The sequence below is a fragment of the Silene latifolia genome, chromosome 3 (genome assembly GCF_048544455.1).
Source record: "Silene latifolia isolate original U9 population chromosome 3, ASM4854445v1, whole genome shotgun sequence".
Classification (NCBI taxonomy): Eukaryota; Viridiplantae; Streptophyta; class Magnoliopsida; order Caryophyllales; family Caryophyllaceae; genus Silene; species Silene latifolia.
Window position 1 is genome coordinate 35,595,614 of NC_133528.1, and position 18,850 is coordinate 35,614,463.

At 40.5% G+C, this 18,850-nt stretch overlaps 1 long non-coding RNA gene across 2 annotated transcripts; it reads right to left on the bottom strand.

Moving 5' to 3' along the window:
- Positions 1-904: 904 nt before the first annotated feature.
- On the bottom strand, positions 905-2,283 carry LOC141646039 (uncharacterized). 2 transcript variants are annotated; one of them, XR_012545299.1, is made up of 3 exons: positions 2,046-2,283; positions 1,139-1,284; positions 905-951 (listed from the first exon to the last, which is right to left on the bottom strand). It is a non-coding gene; the product is annotated as an uncharacterized LOC141646039 (long non-coding RNA). The 2 variants fall into 2 exon arrangements; XR_012545300.1 differs by having other exon boundaries at positions 1,139-1,305.
- Positions 2,284-18,850: the final 16,567 nt, after the last annotated feature.

Consider the following 18,850-nt stretch of genomic DNA (forward strand, 5'->3'; position numbering starts at 1 on the left):
GGCTAGGCCAAGCACTTTCATTTTCAATTGTACTACGATGTGAGAAATTTTATCTGTCATCTAAAATCAGGTCATGGACTGACAACAGTAATCTAATAGAGAGTTGAGTAGATTTAGACATGTTGAATCTCACTGATCATATTCCATTACCATAGTGTAAATCTGGGCAGTGACATGACTTGGCAACCGAGTTTCAACTGTTTTTGGAGGTTGCACGACTACAATTAAAGGCACAATTGACAGCAGCTATATACATTTGCCAATTGCCATACTAGCAATCTAGCATCCAATAAGCTGTCCACCACCCGACATTCTACAACCCACACTAGCACCATCGTGATTCATGAATTTATAAACCCGTGACATACTCGTTAAATAATACGGAGTAAACAAAGCAAGTCTCTGTGTTTTACATATCGTCACCCATTTTAAACAAGAATTTCAGTCAGTGTGTTTCAACTTCATTAACATTTAACAGTAAACAGCTCAATAATACATAAATCAAAATAAATACTCCCTCCGTCCCGGTCATTTGTTATCCTTTCTATTTTAGGATTGCATTTGATGAGCAATCTCATCTTTTACTCCCAATTTGTTCCACTTGTCTTCTTATAATTGACCCCCTCTCATGGTGTTTGTGCAAAAACCAAAGGACAACAATTAAACAGGGCGGAGGGAGTAACCAATTAAGGTTGCAACAATCAAGGATCTTCAAACACAAATGCCGGAAATAATAAGGGATCACGCACACTAAGATTAAAAATAGAGATTTACGTGGGGATCACACACACTAAGATTAAAAATAGAGATTCATGCGTGCTTAGGAAAAGAAAAGACAGAAATGCAATACCGGGGGATGAGCTTGATAATAATCATTCAAAGCCCATTGATATTTAGATGAACTAACTAACCCCAGCCAATTCGCCATATACTCATCCACACGCGCATGAACTGCAACATTGCACATTGTAACAAATTGATTATGCCTGATCCTAAATGACTTTAGGATCTGGTATGCCTGATCCTAAATGACTTCGCACATAATTAAAGGTGAATGGACCTATATAGATTGATTGGTATATAAGTATATAAGTAAAAAAAGAGAGAGAAAGAAAAGAGAGTTGGAGGGAGAGATGACCAATTTCGAAGACGAGGCCAATGAAAGCAGAGCAACCAGGAACACTAGTGAGTCAAAGCATAAGCGCGTCAGTTACAACAACTCTTTCGGATTCGACGAAATAATAGAATAACTGCACCTTTTCTGATTCTCCTACTCCTACATACCTGCATGTATAATGTATTCTCCTACATATATATACTTCAAAGATATAAATTGTATGATTAATGATTTTCAAAAAAAGGAAAATATGAAAAGTACTCAGTTTCAAGAATGAAGGGAAGATGGCCTTGATAACCAGTCAGGTAGTCGACAACAGCAGTAGATATAACTGTACCACTTAAAAATATAAATGGCAGCAGCAGTAACAGTAGCATTAGTTTCAGGAATTGTGTCATCTTTATTAGTTTAGTTTAGCTGCTTCTAATTAAGATTAAGTGAGAATCTTTCTTAATCAAAAAAACAAGTAGCCAAGTAGTAGATAAATAGATAAAAAGCGTACACACATCATACATTCAAACCTATAGTAGAGTACTAGGGACATTGTCTCTCAAACATCTTAGCAGAATCACAAAGTAATCATATTAGCAGAATCACAAACTAATCAACCTGATAACGAGCTCTCACTACCAACCTCGTCTTTGCTACCTTCTCAACTCCCGATTTTTGAAAGATCCCAATCTCTAACTTCAATTAAAAGTCTGGAAATTGTTAATTAAAAAGAAAAACGATTCAATCATACCCTAATTCGTTCCCTATGAGCATAATTATACAACTAATTACACAAACATTGAAGTTTAAACAAAAATCCCCAAAATCATAAACCCTAATTCGAAATTAGACATATTTAACCCTAAAATTGCCAAAACCGCATAAATTCATTATGTAATCGATTGAAACATTCAAAGCTTTGTAATTATAAAAATACCTGCGTTTATGAACAAGGGACGGGAAAGAGCTGAGGTGCGGTACGGGAAAGAGTTGAGCGAGAAAGGAGACAGAAACAATAGATGTAGCAGGTCAAAGCGTCGTTGTCGTTGGGGTAGCAAGTCGTCGCCGTTGAGAGTGCAGGTCGTCGGCGTTGGAGTAGCACGTCGTCGGCGTTCAGAGGTTTTGTGAAATGAATGAAGGAGGGAGGGAGGGAGAGTGTGTACGGGGTTTTGGGGGTTAGGGTTGGGGTGTGAAAGTGAGGGAGAGGATTTGGGGAAAAATTGTAGGTAGTCGAAATAAGAGGTGTGATGGCGGGGAGGCAAATATATAATTTTTAATTTAGATGCACAACGGCTAAATGTAATGTTCAATGTCCATGACTTTTATATAGACATGGGCTTTATTAAATATCACACGTCCTTTAAAATCAGAAGTAATGGACATGTGTTTTTTAACGCAACCGATGTACATGTAATTATATGCACATCAGTTTTTTGCAAACAACCGATGTGCATGTTATGTACATCGGTTTTCTAGATAATCCGATGTCCATCGACTGATGTCCATTACGAGTTTTGTAGTAGTGATGGTAGATGATTTCCATGTCATAGTCGCCAATCAGCTCCATCCACCTCCTCTGTCTCATGTTCAACTCCTTCTGAGTGAAGATGTACTTGAGACTCTTGTGATCAGAAAATACCTTAAAGATTGCTCCATAAAGGTAATGTCTCCAAATCTTGAGAGCAAACACCACTGCACCCAACTCCAGATAATGAGTAGGGTAGTTCTCCTCATAAGGCTTCAATTGCCTAGAAGCATAGGCAATTACTTTACCATTCTGCATCAACACACATCCCAACCCATTCTTCGAGGCATCTGTATAAACCTCAAAGTTCTCGGTCCCTTCAGGCAATGCTAAGACAGGAGCTGTGGTCAAACGCTCCTTTAATGTTTGGAACGCCGTCTCACAACTCTCATCCCAACGGAACCTGTTCTCTTTCCTCATCAACGCTGTCATAGGTCTAGCTATCTTGGAGAAATCTTTCACGAACCGTCTGTAGTATCCAGCTAAACCCAAGAAACTCCTAACCTCAGCAACATTCTTTGGTGCTTCCCACTTTATCACTGCCTCTATCTTCGCCGGATCCACAACTACCCCATCTTTAGAGATTACATGCCCCAGAAAAGCAACTTTCTCTAACCAAAACTCACACTTGGATAGCTTAGCATACAACTCATGATCCCTCAAAGTTTGCAACACGATCCTCAGATGCTCCTCATGCTCCTCCTTAGTCTTAGAGTAGACCAAGATGTCATCGATAAATACCACTACAAACTGGTCCAAGAACTGTATGAAGATTCTATTCATCAAATCCATAAACACTGCTGGCGCATTAGACAACCCAAACGGCATCACCACATACTCATAATGGCCATACCTCGACGTGAAAGCTGTCTTTGGTATGTCCACCTCTCTAATCTTCACCTGATGGTACCCCGACCTCAAATCAATCTTAGAAAAGACTGATGCACCACTCAACTGATCAAACAGGTCATCTATCCTTGGCAAAGGATACTTGTTCTATATCGTCACTCGGTTCAGCTCCCTGTAATCTATGCATAACCTCAAACTCCAATCTTTCTTCTTCACGAAAAGAACTGGTGCTCCCTACGGCGATACACTTGGTCTAATGTATCCCTTCTCTATCAAATCATCCAACTGCTTCCTAAGCTCCTCCATCTCCTTAGGACCCATACGGTACGGTGCCTTAGAGATCGGCCCCGTCCCTGGCTTCAACTCAACGGTGAAATCTATCTCCCTCTTCGGTGGCAACCCAGAATCTCCCTCGGGAAAACATCGCAAACTCTCCCACCACCGGTATCTCATCAAATCGTCGGACTCTACTCGGTCATCTCTCACATGGCATAAGATCAAAGGACATCCCTTCCTCAGATAAGACTTCAAGGTGACAGCTGCAATCAACTTAACTTTGGGTTTGACTAGAAACCCACGATAAGACACACTAACACCCTTAGGACCTCTTAAAGACACTTTCTTTTGATGACAGTCTATCTTAGCTTTATACTTTCCCAACCAATCCATCCCAACTATCATCTCAAAACCGTCGAAAGGAAACTCTAGCAAGTCTACAGGGAAATCAACTTGCCCAACTATCATAGATACATCTCTAAACAATCTCCCACAAGATACAGACTCACCCGAAGGTATGAAAACTTGCTCACTAACAGACTCATATACTCTCAAACTCAACTGTTTAACATGACTCGAAGACACAAACGACTGAGAAGCCCCCGAATCAAACAAAACAAAGGTAGGAATACCATTAACAAGGAATGTACCGGTGATAACGTGCGCATCTTCCTCAGCTGCTTTCTTCTCCATCATGAATAACTTGCCACTGGTCTTCTGCCCACCTCCCTATACAGTACTGGCTGAAGTGGTCGGCTTAGCACCCGACCCTTGATTGTTGTTGTTGTTCGTTGGTGGTTTCTGATAAGAATTACCGCCGTTGCGGTTGCCTCCACTCTGGTAACTCTGACCTCCCCGGTTTGGCCATGATCCAGCCGGTCTGTTGCTCGCGAGGCTCTGTGTGTGAGGTAATATCCGTATAAGACCCATTAAATTTAAGGATTATAACGTAAATTTAACATGTGAAATATGGTCATAAACGAAATACAATAGAAAAACGATAAAGATTAAGAATCAACCTCGGGTCCTTTGATGCGTGGCGTAAAGAACAGAAATCAACAGAGATTTCCTCCTAATCGTTGCACCCAAGACCGTCTGAGACTATGCCCTTGTGCTAGAAATGCTCTCTAATTGACTTGCAATATCGAGAGAGCTATTGTGAGGTTATTCGATGTGAGATCGAGGTTTTTCAGAGAAAAATGCTCTTCAAAACCCTAATTTTCATGTAGAATGAATGCTTAGGTCAAAAGGAGAGGGAGCCTCTCCTTTTGTTGCCTCGGTCCGCGGGTCTCATGGAGGAGGGAGTGGGCTTTCCACTTTCTCCTCATTATTAACTCGTGGTCCGATCAATTCCGCTAAAAATGTATATAACGGGTTTTGTTATAAACTGTCATCGGTTATCGGTTATTAATACATCGACTAATAACACGGATTAGTCTAAATATTAATACATGTCCGACAAAGACAATATTGTATAATTATATTCAATATACATTTAATTAAATATAAAACGCTTATATTCAATTTACGAATTAACTGCTTAATTCGCCTTAGCCATTATTATTTAATCCGTATTAAATAATATATCTCAACATCACATTTTGACTAATTATTAGTCAAATAACTCGGACTAACTGGTTAGTCAAATTTGGCATCTACATGACTGTATTTTCATACCGTCACATCTCTCAAACGTATCCTATAGGTGTGACTTTTAGGGACCAGTTGATCACCGCCATTTGTATGACAATAACGTCAAACTTATCTAGCAAGCCAACCGTTATTGATAAACGTGGATCAACTGATTATGATACAAAAGTATACCATTTGATCCTTTTAGAGATTTATAAGTCCTTGCACTAACTGTAAAGGACACCAGCCCCAACAAGCTCCCACTTGTCCGTACAAGTGTATGTGCAATGACGTTATCCGCACTAACTCGGAGGACACACGGCTCAACAAACTCCCACTTGTCCGTACAAGTGTATGTGCGATAACCGATTCTCATATTCATTTAAAATTTCTCCCACTCAATGTAAAACAATTTGCGGATCCGGATCCGCAAAGGTCGTATTTTACAATCGATCTGTATCTAGAGTGGTTTCCCGACTAGAGAGTAACTTAACCGATAAAACGAATCCGTATCCGAGCATGGCCATGCATTTCGATTCTGACTCCTCGAGTGGCCCCGAGAAATATCGAGTACCTGATAAAGGCTGAATATTTCCTTCAACTCGAACTCCTTCCGATCTAAGCACAGCATGAAATGACCCAGAAACAATCTACTTGGCCCCCTGTTACGGATGACCGTGAGAAAGAAACCAAAGTCACCCAAAATCTGCCTTAGTCTCAAGAGACAGTCGATAGTCAAAAGAATCGACTCTTAGGATCACCATGGAGGTCCTATCCACGACCGGGCACCGAATGTTATAAAACATTTAGGACTCCACGTCGATGTCACAATTGTGTCCTACGAAATATTCGTATAAATCGCCTCTGTGATTGGTCAGTCAACCTTTTGACTTATGGCTCGTTGAACCCACCATCAACCAACGTCACAAAATAATTACCTTGAGTTATCAGCTCACGTGGGTAATCAAGGACGAAAAATATAATGTTTGTTCAGTTCACTTTGTGGTGTTCAAAATTTGTCGTACAAATCCACTTGAAAAACAAAATATATAAAATATCAAAACGATGATGTCGTATAGAGTACAAAAGAGAATGAATCTAATCCATAAAAGAGTACTACAACCTAGGAACACGTTTAATTCCCATGGAATTAACATGCCCTTCATGCTTATCTTGTCGTAATGGTTTAGTGAGAGGATCTGCTATGTTATCATCTGTAGCAATCTTTTCTATCACTACTTCCTTTTGCTCCACGTAATCTCGGATTAGATGAACTTTCCGTTGTACATGTCTAGACTTGTTGCTAGACTTTGGCTCCTTAGCTTGGAAGATGGTACCTCTATTGTCGCAATAGATGGTGATCGGGTCATTCGAACTAGGCACTACAGATAGTCCATGTAAGAATTGACGCATCCATATCGCTTCCTTTGTAGCTTCAGACGCGGCATAGTACTCGGACTCATTCGTAGAATGTAACAGATTTGTTTCGAACTCTTCCACTGATGCAGCGCCATTAAGAATAAAAACGAATCCAGACTGAGATTTCGAGTCATCACGATCCGTTTGGAAGCTAGCATCTGCGTAACCGGTTGCGCATAGCTTTTGTTCGCCTCCATAAGTCAATGCCCAATCTTTAGTCCTCCGTAGGTACTTAAGAATGTTCTTGTGACCATCCAATGTGATTCACCTGGATCTTTGTTGGAATCGACTTGTCATACTCAATGCATATGCCACGTCCGGACGTGTGCATATCATGGCATACATGATTGATCCTATAGCCGAGGCATAAGGAATCCGTGTCATGCGCTCTTTCTCTTCCGGTGTCTCTGGTGATTGAGACTTGCTCAAATGCACCCCTGGAGCCATAGGAAGAAACCCCTTCTTGGAGTTAGTCATCTTTGAATCTCTCTAGGACTTTGTCTATGTAAGACTCTGGTAGAGAGATAACATCCGTCGTGATCTATCTCGATAGATACGGATGCCTAGAATTCTTTGTGCCTCTCCCAGATCTTTCATCTGGAAATGGTTTTTCAACCATACTTTCACCAAAGTTAAGAGAGGTATGTCATTCCCAATCAGGAGTATGTCATCGACATACAATATTAAGAAGACAATCTTGCTCCCACTCGACTTGATATAAAGACATGGTTCCTCGACCGATCGAGTAAATCCATTTTCTTTAATCACTTGGTCGAAGCGATGATTCCAACTCCGAGATGCTTGCTTAAGTCCATAAATGGAACGCTTAAGTTTGCATACTTTCTTAGGATGTTGTGGATTGATGAAACCTTCGGGTTGTACCATGTACAACTCTTCCTCCAAAATGCCGTTTAAGAAGGCGGTTTTCACATCCATTTGCCAAATTTCATAGTCATGAAAAGCGGCAATCGCTAAGATAATCCGAATGGGAACGCGGCATGATGACTACGGGTGCGAAAATTTCATCGTAGTGCAAACCTGGCACTTGGGTGAAACCTTTAGCAACTAGTCGTGCTTTTTAGATATCTTGTTGACCTTCCACATAAGGCTTTATCTTGTAAAGCCATTTGCATTGAAGGGGACGAACCTTAGCAGGTAAGTCAACAAGATCCCATACGTTGTTCTCATACATAGAGTCCATCTCGGATTGCATGGCCTCAAGCCATAGCTTTGAGTCAGAACTAGTCATGGCACCTTTATAGGTTGCGGTTTCACTACTCGTTAAGAGTAGAACGTCATCTATGTCATGTTCCTCGACCATACCAATGTATCATGCGGAGGAATAGAGACTCTTCCCGACCTCCTAGGTTCCTCGGGAATATTCACCGCAGCCGGGATTGAAGGAATTGGTTCCTCCAATGGTTGCTCGGTATTTGGTTCTGGAATCTCCGACAGGTCGAAGGTTCTATCACTCTTTGCATTCTCGAGAAATTCCTTCTCTAAGAATGTCGCACTAGCCGCAACAAAAACACGTTGTTCGGTTGGCGAATAAAAGTAATGACCAAGTGTTCCTTTAGGATAACCTATAAAGTATGTCTTGACCGATCGCGGGCCGAGCTTATCCTCGTGTCTCCACTTGACACAAGCCTCGCAGCCCCAAACCCGTATAAAGGACAAGTTAGGGACCGTTCCCTTCCATAGTTCATATGGAGTCTTGTCAACAGATTTAGACGGACTTCGGTTAAGTATTAGAGCGGTGATGAAGAGCATAACCCCACAATGAGTCGGGCAACACGGTGTGACTCATCATGGATCGAACCATATCAAGTAGTGTTCGATTTCTCCGTTCGGACACACCATTCAACTGAGGTGTTCCAGGTGGAGTTAACTGTAAGGCAATCCCACAGTCTTTGAGGTGTTGATCAAACTCGTAAGAAAGATACTCGCCACCACGATTTGAACGTAGTGTTTTAATCTTTCTACCAAGTAGGTTCTGTACCCTATTTTGGTATTCTTTGAATTTCTCAAAGGATTCACTTTTGTGCTTCATTAAGTAGACATAGCCATATCTACTTAAATCGTCCGTGAAAGTGATGAAATACCTATAGCCTTCTCGTGCGGTGATTGACATAGGTCCACATACATCCGTGTGTATGAGTCCTAATAGGTCAGCAGCGCGCATTCCAACACCTTTGAAGGAAATCCGAGTCATCTTACCGATGAGACATGATTCACACGTGCCAAAATGATTGAAAATCAAAGGCGGAGATAGCTCCATTCTTTATGAGCTGTTTAACGCGTTTCTCATTTATGTGTCCCATACGGCAGTGCCATAGATACGTTTGATCTTTGTCACCAACCTTTAACTTTTTATTCATTACGTGTAATATTTCGGTGGTCTGATCTAAAACATAAATTCCGTTCATGGAGACTGCCTTGCCATAAATCATATCGTGTAAAGAGAAAATGCAAGTATTATTCTCTATTACAAATGAAAAACCAAGTTTGTCAAGTGCGTAAACCGAAATAATGTTTTTCGAAAGACTGGGTACATAATAGCAGTCATATAATGACAACTCAAATCCGCTAGGAAGCTGGATCACATATGTCCCCTTTGAGACGGCAGCCACTCTTGCTCCATTCCCAACACGCAGGTCCACCTCACCCTTTACGAGGGGTTCGATGTTTCGGAGCCCCTGCACATGATTACACAGATGAGAACCACAACCAGTATCAAGTACCCAAGTTCCGTAACTTGCGTGGTTAATCTCAATCATATGAATAAAAGTAGAAGAAGAAGACATACCAACAGGTTTAACACGACCTGCCTTTAAGTCCTCATGATAAACAGGACATGTACGCCTCCAATGCCCAGTCTTGTGGCAATGATGGCATTCCATGTTTTCATTCTTGCTCTTTGTCACCGATGAGGTGCTCGACTCACCAGGCCCACTCTTACCCGAACCCGACTTCTTGAACTTCGGTTTGCCTACTGCTAGGCCTGGCTGAACTTTGCCCTTACCCTTGCCCTTGTTTGACACAACGAGAAAATCCTGTTTCATGCTCCCACTGAACTTCATGTCGTTCTCGGTGCATGTACGAGAGGGAGTGCGATTCGTGGGGACTTTTCTTCAAATCATTCATATAGTAATTCGCTCTAAATTGCAAAAAACCATCGTGGAGTGAGTGAAGCATGCGGTCAATAACAATGTTCTCGCCGATCTTACAATCAAGCGTCTCCAGCTTCTCGACATTCTCAATCATCTTTGAGAATGTGTGGGCTAACCGGTTGGCCCTTCGGAGTCTCGCATCAAAGAAGCGAGTGGTATGCTCATAGGTCACGATTCTCGGTGCTTTCGAGAATTCCTTGGTGAGCGTGGTGAAAATCTTGTTTGCACCTTGGGCTATGAAGCGTTTCTGCAAATTGGGTTCCATTGCAAAAATGAGTACGTTTTTAATCGCACCCGCTTCCAAGGCGAAATCGTTATACTTGTCGATCTCGTTAATTCGGCCGTGGGGCCTAGGTTTGACGGCATGGGCTCAAGCAGAAATCTGAGCTTCCGTCGGCAGCGGCAAGCATTCCGTAATCCGCCTCCCGATCCGCATGAAGTTTGATCCATCATTCTTGATCGAGTTGATCGATTCATCCGATTCATGAAGATCCGAAGCCAGGACTCACGGTCCAATGTGGCACTTGGCATTGGGTCGTTCAAGTGACCAGCCATATTGTTATTAGCAGTTTAAATTATCGTGATCTACACTGAAAAAGAAAGAAAAACAAAAACGAAATAAGCAACTCATCGAGGTGATTTAAGTCTATTTAAAATTCATTTTAATCGTGTAGACTCATTGCACTTGTATAATTGATCTCCCTCAAGAATAATACAAGTGATCCCAAGACTCAATTTTCGTAAATTGATAAGCCAACTGTTTAGCTAGTTCTTCCGTAAAAACTCTTGGTCGATAGATTTCTGGAAATCCTATCTATAGTCCACCATAATCACAGGATCGTACGAGTGACCACAGTGTTGAGATAAAATAGGTCAATCGGTTCCAACTTACCCGACGTAGAAGGGGTCATATTATGCCTACCGACGAAGAAGGGATTCATTGGAGTTTGACCTATAAAGACCGTTCTCAATTTTTTGTTTATACGAGGAAGATCCCATCAACTAAGTTTCAATTCATTTTAAGTGAACGAATAACTACACTACTACAAATCCAGGCAAATACAACGCCCCTTTAACAACGATTATTCACGAAAATCACAATAGACGTTGTAGAATGTATGGCGCGAATTTTACTAAAATCAATTACAACGGGTATGGTTATAAAAACCGTTGTTATTAGTTTTAACAACGAGTCACACATGCACAACCGTTGTTAATAATTTGGCGCAAAATTGGCGCAAAGTTAGTGAAAAGTAATCACAACGGTTATTTTTTAAACCCGTTGTTAAAACTTATTTAACAACGGGTGTTTTTTACAACCGTTGTTAAAACTTTTTTCACAACGGTTGTTGTTTAATAACCGTTGTCAATACCTTCCATACTATAAACCACACAAACAGAAGTCTGCTGCAGCCACAAAACACAACCCTTAATACACAAACACAAACACAGCAGACAAACAAACACAAAACACATACACACTCTCTTTCTCTATTTCTCTCTTTCTCATCGTCGCTTTATCTTCTCGCCGTCACTGTGATTTCATCGTCTATTACGTTCTGTATTTATCAGGTAAATCTCGCAAATCCTTTCACCGTTAGTTTCATCGTCATTATTTTCTTTTTCTATTTATTTCTTTTGCATGTATGTGTTTTTATCGACCATTATGTTATTTGTTTAAGTATTGTTCGCATAATTAGTTACTAAAACAATGAAGAAGCAAGATGAAGAAGATAAACATAATTAATATATATATATATATATATTTATAAATACATAAATTAAAAAAAAATTACATATGTAAAAATGCAATTCTTATATTTTCATGGAGGATCTTATTGTGCTCTATCGTATCCGTCCTCTCCTCCTTGGCTATTTGGAGGTTCCGTTCAGCAGTTGCTATATCGTCATATAGCCGCAATCGCTTCTTTGCTCCGTCAAGCCATTTTCTTTGGCGTGCTTCGGTGCGGATCGAGCTTCCGCAAGGTAGCTCTGAAACTTTCCTCAATATGGAGGAACCAGGCGGATGAAGTTGTTGTTGTTCTCGATCATGGTAAGAGTCTTTAGGATGAAATCATTCATTTTGTTAGAGTTTTTTGAGTTTGATTTGAAAGATTAAGTAGAGTTTGTTTTAACAGTTAGAGTTTGGAGATGAATATATGAGATAATGGAAATGTTAGTTGAGATATGCAATGTATTTATACTAAGCAATGTGTGGGTTGAGTTAATTGATTTTTAATTAATATATATGTTAGGAAGTTGTGCCATAATAATCATCATCATATCTCTGAATAATGCTGCTTCAAATCCTATTACCAACCCTTCTCATTCCATATTATCCGTTCATATGTACAGTGATGTCAGTAATAATGCATGCATCGGAATTCTAACAGGCCGTAATTATGCATGCATCTAGTAATATTTTAATTTAATTTTTTTTTATTTTTTAAGAACAAACAACAACGGTTATTTCGAAACAACCCGTTGTCTTTAGTTATAACAACGGTTTTGTATATTACAACCCGTTGTTATAACTTTCCCCCCAAAATTGAGTCACACTTTCCACAACGGGTTTTTATACATAAAACCGTTGTTAATAGTTTTAACAACGGTTTCGTTAAGTAAACCAACCGTTGTTAAAACCTTCTACAACGGACGCTTTAACAACGTCTGCTTTTTTATATAACAACGGTTTTTGACCGTTGTTATAGCCTGTATCTGTAGTAGTGCTAGCAACTGCGTGAATGAATTAATTTAGATGATGGCTTAAATCGTGTGACATGAGAATGTCAAAGAAAACTAACTCGTGACCTCTATATGTGTCAGTTTTCATGCAATAATTAGGTGGTTTGGTTTTTAGGCGGAATATGATGCATACTATCGTTACGATAAAACAAATAAATGAATGCGATACGTAAATAAAAATTCCTAGTGTGGCCTATCCTAGTAAAAGGAACATAATACAACTTTGGAATCCACCGTTGGACCCGAAAAGCTAGTCTCGATGTTCCATCTTCGTCCATGTAGCGGGAGTGAGCATCCGGTCTCCTTCTTTAGTCTTCTCAAAATTACAATTAAAATTTACAAAATATAAACCTATTTACATTCTAAATAAAAACTGTAATTAAAAGAAATAAAGGGAGATACGAGATCTCAAAATACAACCAAGACCGTGTTCCATCATTACGGTAACACGTTCTACTAAGGCCACACTAAGTTACAACCGTTTGCAAAAATAAATAAATACGTAATTAAAAGCATTCAAATTAAACAAGAACGATAAATAAAATGCATCAACTAAATTAAATTTATTCGTGACATAATTCCGTAATTATGTTAAATTATCCAAACCACCTTTTAACGATTAAAATTTATGTGATAAAACCGCTTCTATCAAATTAATTTTAATCTATTACAATCCGTTACTTTAAATACGTTTTAAAATAACTTAATGGTACGTGTGTGAACCGTTTCACAATCATAGCGAGTGTACAATATCCGTATAAAGTACATATTACGGCCAAAAGAAAATTAAAACAAAATAATAAATTTTCAAAGCTGCCAAAAGAAAAATCCCTCGATCCAGGGACAAGAGTGCTCGATCGAGGAACAAAAGGGCTCGATCGACTGAACTGCAAGTCGATCGAGAGGTATGCTAATCAGAAAGTACTCGATCGACAGTACTGGAGGTCGATCGAGTGCTTTTATCAGCAAATCTGCTCGATCGAGTACGAGGACTTCTCGATCGAGCAGTGGGGTTTTGAAAGTGGTCGATCGAGTACAACAAGGACTCGATCGAGTAAAAACAAGACAGAAAAACCTCTCGATCGAGTAGAAACAAGCTCGATCGAGAACCAAAATTTCTGAAAAATCAAAACCCTCGTGAAAACAGTTTTGACGAAACAAAACCAATTTCAATTTGATCAAAAACGCATAAAACCAAATCAAAAATTGTCAAGATTTAACATATTGCTATAATTTCCGTATAAAATAACAATATGCAAAATAACAAAACGAAAACAAGATGAATTAACCGTGTAAAACATGTCACGGTTTCAAAATTTGCAACAGCCGAAAAAAAAAAATTCTTCCGTGAGAATATGGCTGATGCCGCACGGTTTTAAGACAAAAACAAAATCGTTTCAAATCGATTTATGAAAAATCACAATGAAAATTTACGTGGCCTCGCTCTGATACCACTTGTGGGGTAATATCCGTATAAGACCCATTAAATTTAAGGATTATAACGTAAATTTAACATGTGAAATATGGTCATAAACGAAATACAATAGAAAAACGATAAAGATTAAGAATCAACCTCGGGTCCTTTGATGCGTGGCGTAAAGAACAGAAATCAACAGAGATTTCCTCCTAATCGTTGCACCCAAGACCGTCTGAGACTATGCCCTTGTGCTAGAAATGCTCTCTAATTGACTTGCAATATCGAGAGAGCTATTGTGAGGTTATTCGATGTGAGATCGAGGTTTTTCAGAGAAAAATGCTCTTCAAAACCCTAATTTTCATGTAGAATGAATGCTTAGGTCAAAAGGAGAGGGAGCCTCTCCTTTTGTTGCCTCGGTCCGCGGGTCTCATGGAGGAGGGAGTGGGCTTTCCACTTTCTCCTCATTATTAACTCGTGGTCCGATCAATTCCGCTAAAAATGTATATAACGGGTTTTGTTATAAACTGTCATCGGTTATCGGTTATTAATACATCGATTAATAACACGGATTAGTCTAAATATTAATACATGTCCGACAAAGACAATATTGTATAATTATATTCAATATACATTTAATTAAATATAAAACGCTTATATTCAATTTACGAATTAACTGCTTAATTCGCCTTAGCCATTATTATTTAATCCGTATTAAATAATATATCTCAACATCACATTTTGACTAATTATTAGTCAAATAACTCGGACTAACTGGTTAGTCAAATTTGGCATCTACATGACTGTATTTTCATACCGTCACATCTCTCAAACGTATCCTATAGGTGTGACTTTTAGGGACCGTTGATCACCGCCATCAGAATGACAATAACGTCAAACTTATCTAGCAAGCCAACCGTTATTGATAAACGTGGATCAACTGATTATGATACAAAAGTATACCATTTGATCCTTTTAGAGATTTATAAGTCCTTGCACTAACTGTAAAGGACACCAGCCCCAACAAGCTCCCACTTGTCCGTACAAGTGTATGTGCAATGACGTTATCCGCACTAACTGGAGGACACAGCTCCAACACTGTGCAGGTCTCTGGGAAGATCCTGGTGCACTTGTGCACTCATGTCTCTTGTGGCCTACACCACCACAGCTATAGCAGGTCACTCCCCAACTATTACTCACACTTCCTCGGCCACGCCCAAAGGAAGCCCCAACACTGAACCCTGACCCAGAAGAAAACCCCTTAGACTGATTGTGGTTGCCTTTCTTGTGATTAGATTGGCCACCACCCTCGCTCTCAGACTTCCTCTTCTCACCACCTAACCTTTCCGAGCCATCTCCACCAACCTCTCGGCTCTCCCGGCCCCCTCTCATAAGCTTCCTTAACATCGTAAGGACTCCCACGGGTAACTTGTCCATAATCTTAGGGGTCAACCCTCTCTCAAACCTCAACGCCGGGTTCTCCTCACTCAAACCCATATCCTCAAAGATACCTAGACTTCTCATTGAACTGTCCGTAGTACTCGGCTACGGACATCTCGTGATCATCTTAAACTGTCAAACTCTTCCCTCAACTTACTCCTCACATGTTCCGGTACAAACTCCTTCCTCTGACCCCCCTACGAAACTCCTCCCAAGGTATAGCAGGTAACCCTTGGTTTGTATATATCTCCTTGGCACTCACTTTCACTGTATCCCACCACTTGCCAGCTGCCTCCCTCAGATAGAACGCAGCCTGTTCCACTCTCATCTCATCAGGACAGTGAACCAAGTCTAATATGTTCTCCATCTCTCTCAGCCAACTATCAAGAAGATTAGGCTCCCCAACTCCCTTATATTCTTTCGGGTTAAACCTCGCTATATAGAGGCTGATTTTAGAGTGATCAACCTCCTTCTCCTTATCTTTATTCTTATCCTCATTCACTTTCTTTAGGGTCTCAGTAAGAGCATCCTGGTGCTCTAACATCTTAACGATGTCATCCATGGTCATAAGCTCAGCTCTCGCATACAAAGCAGTCTTCTTGGGCGGCATCTTGAAGCTATATATAAGAAAGGGTAGACATAAACACACGTACTAAACCTCAAAACATGAAAACACGCTGTCCAGAACCTACTCGATCGAGTTCCCAAACACACTCGATCGAGTAACGGGCTACTCGATCGAGTACCCCACATACTCGATCGAGTACCCAAACTTCAGACCCCAAACAGACCTTCTGATCTCTTACATACTCGACCGAGTAGCTAGGCTACTCGATCGAGTGACCCCCTACTCGATCGAGTACCCCTAGTTACTCGATCGAGTACCCAAAAACACGATTCTGGGACTCAAACCGTCAAAAACCCACCCGATCGAGTCAGTCCCACTCGATCGAGTCATGCCAAATCATAAAAGCTACCCGCATGCTACGTCATATGCTAACATGCTAAACTTTATAAACCACATTATATCATAATAAACATGCTACGCATCTTTTCCTACTATCTACGAGATCACTTCATCATGTTATTAAATGCCACGTTGTAAAACATTCAACATGCTATCATTCCATCAACAGTTTCCACATATTTCATTAACCTTTCTTTAACATTCTCAACCTTCAACTTCGAACATCCAACAATTAACACATTTCATCACACTCTTACACAAGTTAACCAAACACGCATACGACTCGACAAACACTCCCCCCATGTGACCGGTTCAAAGTTGTAGGGCGACCCCGCGACTTTAGGACGTCTCCCAAGCCTTTGCATTAGCTCCTACAACCTTTACCCCGGGTTCATTTTAATTGACTCCCTATGTTCATTAGGTTCATTGGTTACAGGTTTCAAGAACCTGGCTCTGATACCATTTGTAACACCCCCATACTCCAAGTGCCTTACCAGGACCACTCAGGTATGAAGACATTACCATCTCGGTTACCCGAGGCAATGATAATCAAATAACAATGAAGAAACAACGTTTATTATAAATACTTAGCGAAGAGTTACAAATCTCAAAACCAAACTAAAAGTACGATACATGTTCTCAAACTGACTGTTCTAACTGAAATGTAAATACTAATAAGCTACAGCGGAAGACTCCTATCATCATGTCGTGGCATCCCAGCTATCCCAGTACTCATCTCAATACCTGCTCAATATCTGCTCACCATCCCCGAATGGATCACCGCAGGTTTACAAAACAACACCGGGGTCAGTACTAATCACACAATTCAATATATAATAACAATAAGGCAAACAGACAGCTTAACTGCCACACACACACAATCACGCCAAATCCACTCATCTCAATCACTGACTGTCCACTGGACCAGCCCTGCCAGTGGGGGACCGCAGCCGTACCCACCAAATCCCCGCTCCACATAGTGAGCGATAACCCTGTCCATTAATGTGCACATCCCTTCTGTGGCGGGTTCCACAGAAGGCGAAACTAGGGCGTGAAGCCACTCCCGCAAGTGACCCCACTCAGCCGAGGCCACGCCTCGCGAACCATCAACAACGATCACAACCACAATCACAATACAAATATTATATCAAACAACCAAATACAATACATCAACCAATATTCCATTATGGGACTAATACTGAGTAGGAAATCCTACCTGGTAAGCACACAATCAGACGGTCTCTCTTCTTTGAATCAAAAAGCCTCCTCTATGAACCCTCCTCCTATCATACAACACATAAAGGCTACCAAATCACATACTACACATAAACCCCCAAATCTCTAAATTAGGGTTTAACCAATTCAAAGGAAAGACAATAAAAAGGGTACATAGATCTTACCCTCGACGCAAGGAACTCAACGGTATGAACAACGATAAGAACTGACCCTCCAAACTCCGGGGATTGCTAATAATGCGATTAAGAAGATGAACTTGCTTGCTTTCTCTCTTAAACAGTAATTTAGGTTTTGTAAAAGTGATTTAGAATAATGACGACAAAGCTTAAATACCTTAATCGCATAATTAACAAAACCCGAGAAAACTCCCCGTAAAACCGGCTACTCGATCGAGTACCCGAGGTACTCGATCGAGTACCCCCTTACTCGATCGAGTGCCCCAGCTACTCGATCGAGTACCCAACAGGTCAAAAACTTTTCTAAAACGCAACTTACCCTTACTCGACAGAGTAAGGCCTACTCGATAGAGTACCCCAAGACTTATAAATACGGAGTATTACAATCACTTCTTGCATTGTAGCATTTTGAGAGAGACTTAGCGGCGCACGTTCTTTGGGTGTTGCATTTGGATCACGCAGGGTTGCCACTACACTTTCTATTTCCGAAACTTGCCTACTCACACTCTTTGCCCATGCGATAAAGTCGGTGATAGTAGGGGAAATGGTGGAGTAGTTCCCTTCTTCTTCTATTGGATGGATCTCATCTTCGACTAGAGAAATGAGGTGTGAGCAATCTAAGGTAGATTCTTCATTTGTAATCATAAGAACTCCAAGAGGATTCTGAGTATTGTTAGGCTTGCCTCCAGGCGGTATTGGTAGGCGACCGTCTTCAATCATGTCTTGAAGGACATGTTTTAGCTTGTAGCATTTTTCTGTGTCATGTCCCTTACCTCTATGATATTCGCAGTACGAATTCTCGTCCCAGGACTTGGATTTCTTTTCAGGTTCGGGTATAGGGCCTATGGTTTGAAGTTTACCCTGTTTCATCAGTCTCTTTAGAGCATTAGAGT